The sequence below is a fragment of the Triticum aestivum genome, unplaced genomic scaffold (assembly GCF_018294505.1).
Source record: "Triticum aestivum cultivar Chinese Spring unplaced genomic scaffold, IWGSC CS RefSeq v2.1 scaffold111196, whole genome shotgun sequence".
In the NCBI taxonomy this organism is placed as follows: Eukaryota; Viridiplantae; Streptophyta; class Magnoliopsida; order Poales; family Poaceae; genus Triticum; species Triticum aestivum.
The window spans coordinates 4,383-7,526 of NW_025228435.1; the positions used below are offsets into that span (position 1 = coordinate 4,383).

The following is a 3,144-nucleotide window of genomic DNA, read 5'->3' on the forward strand; positions in this document are numbered from 1 at the left end:
AAAAAAAAATGATACACCACTGTTCAAAAAATCAGTCGATTAAGTGATTTCTCGTCCGATTTTTCGTTAATCGGTGAGTGACCGATAAGATTATGCCATATAATTGAGAACCACATTTTGGAGCTTGGCCTCCATGGATGCCCTTTCTATTTTTATTTTACATTCATACTTTTTGGTTTCATAAATTTCTGATAAAAAATGTACAAGTATATAAGGATGTGATGTGTATGTGTGTAAAATCATTTCATGTGTTGAGAAGTCATAGATTTGTCTTTTTGCACAGCCCTCATTTCAATCTATTTCGTCCTAAAAATTTACAGACATATGTGTTATTCCTACATCTATGTCTGTATTATTTTTAGAATTTTTTGAAATGTAAAAATATGAAATTTATGGAATTTTGAACTTTTCAAAAACTGGCCTCCATGGAGGCCGAGCTCCAAAAGCAATTTTCACATATCGTCATCATTTATCGTTTGGACTGATTATTGCTCTGACAAGCAATTTATCAGGAATATACCGATAAATCGGGACTATTTCTAGCACTATGTGTGCAAGAACTATGTTTATTTATATTTTGTGGAGCTTGTTATGTAATATGTATGGTTGTCCTGTTTTATTTGTCATGTACAACGATTCAAAGGCAAGGAATCAAGATAACACTTCTGTCCAATATTTATTTCTGTTGAACATATCATATTGTAGTGTGGGAAACCTGAGATTTGTAACAAAAAAATTGGCCATTAATAGTCAACCGATAAAATCGATAAAGCGTCCGATTTTCGATTAATCTCTAATCCCCAGCCAACCGAGACGCAGCGATAACTGATATCCTCAACATTTAACGATCTACAATACCAAATACGCATACTGCAAAAACTATTTCATAAATAATTTCTTGATATTAATTTATATTCTAGATGTGAATAAAAAAATTCTATAGACTTGGCATGACATAAACAAGTTTGACTTGTTGTGACAAAATTATTTTAAAACAGAGTTAGTAGGTACTACCTTCGTCCTGATTTATTATTTGTCCCCTTCGTATTTTGTGCTAAATTTTGACCCTAGATTTAACTAACAAAATGTTAATGCATGTGATAAAAAATAATATCATTGAAAACAATGTCCAAATATGAATTCAGCAATATAATTTTTTGTGACATGCATTAATTTTTTTAGTTAAATCTATTATCAAAGTTTAGCAGAAAAGTAAAGGGACCAATAAACCAGAACCGAGGTAGTAGCAAGTAGGAATGCGCGCTAAATGACGTTCAACAATATATAAGCATGTTAATTGGCGTGCCTGCCTACGTTCTTCGTGCGTACCATGACACCGTAGGCAAAGCCATGGCATCGTACCAAATATGAATTCAACAATATATAAACATGTTATATAATTGGTGTGCCTGCCTGCGTGTGCGTCGGTGCGTACCATAACACCATAGGCGAAGCCCTCGATGACGTTTATAGCGACGGTGACGGCGCCAAGCTCGACCTCCCCGATGTGGCCAACGAAGCCGATGGTGACGAAACCGATGGAGAACTGGAACACGGTGGTGAGGATTGCTGGGAGCGCGATGTGCCACAGCACCTTTGACTCCTGCCAGCTCGTGCTCCCCATCTGAACCATCTCCGCGCGGCCGGCGCCGACGGTATATATGAAGTAGCTAATCCAAATCTACCTGTCCAACTCTCTTGCAACTTACTCTACGTATGAACTCCCGGCCGATACATGCCAAGTGTGTTTGTGGCATGCGCGCTTGAATAGTGGAGGAGCATGTGAGAGAGTTCTACTCAGTTAGACAGCTAAAGCTAATGAAGCTAGCTAGCTCTAGCTTGCTGTTCCTCTATAGGCTTCTGATGCTACAAAGCGTGGTTGTAGCTAGCGAGCACACCTATATATGTAGTAGCACTCGTTGGCTGTTGATGCATCGTTGTCGAGTCTAGCTTGTTGGGTGAAGTTGGGCCTCGTACACAGCTCTCCTAGGCCAGGTCGTGCCCAGCGAAGGGTTACACAAGTTAGGTCACTGGATGCGGCAGGTCGATCGGGTAGGTAGGTGGGATTGAAACCCCTCAAAAGAAAATTTAGGTAGTAGGCGGGATTGAAAGCAAGACGGAAGTCGTCTCGCTTGGCGCCAACCAGTGTTGTGGATTTCCTCTGATTTCAGAGGTTTCAACATGTCCAGAGAATTTATCATTGATCGGCCGAAGCGAGCAGTTTTCATATTAGTTTACTTTTTCAATCGGTGGTGTGGTGATAGCTGGCAGCATATGCTTTTTTGCTTTCATGATATTCTTGTACATATTTCTATCTTTTATAACAACTAGTTGAATGCTCGTGTGATGCTACGGAGTAACAAAAAAACATAATGATTAAATATATGCTCTTATTCAGAACTAGAACGACAGTATCTTATTTCTATTCACCCCCTCCTTCCACCCACCTTTATTCTCACAACCATGTCTTAGCCCTCTTTCCAAATTCTTGTACTTGTACCGGTTATATAATTTTTTCTTGAGCCATGGGTGGCGACAGTCTGTTAGGTAACTCGAGCCATCTTACCTACGACTTATTAGTATGTGACTATGTGTCCACATACAATGCATGTCTCTGACAACACATATTAATTAAGGATTTAGACAAACTACCAGCCACAACAGTTATTTTTCTAATTCAACGTGTAACTTTCTTGGAAATTTGATGTGAACTGCACAATTCATTTTTCCTACTTGATACAAATAATTTGAATGCTCGCATCTCATGAATCAACATGCCTCACATAATGTGGTCACCAACCATATGTGGTCACCAACCCTATAATCTCTTATCTAAGTGCATGTGTTTCTCAATGTATGTGGTACCAAATATATAATCATTTGAAATTCATACCCATTACAATATATTACAATCAAAATTAGAAATATCCTTCTTGGAATACGATATATACTAAAAAGGTCCTTGCCGTTCTCTGAAACAAAACAAATAAACTTTGGTTCAGTCCTAAAACAGACAGCACTTATAAGAAATAAGCTTAGCATGCTTTGGAACTCGCTGTACTCTGCAGAACAATAGATCTCCATCAAGAAATGCTCGGCTGAGCTGGATGAGTTACTGCTTCGGGAAGAACTCATGTGGAGACA

General features: G+C 38.6%; 1 pseudogene; it reads right to left on the bottom strand.

Moving 5' to 3' along the window:
* The window catches only part of LOC123174143 (protein DETOXIFICATION 29-like), a 3,862-nt pseudogene extending 2,229 nt beyond the window's left edge, over positions 1-1,633 (bottom strand).
* Between the last annotated feature and the right edge of the window lie 1,511 nt (positions 1,634-3,144).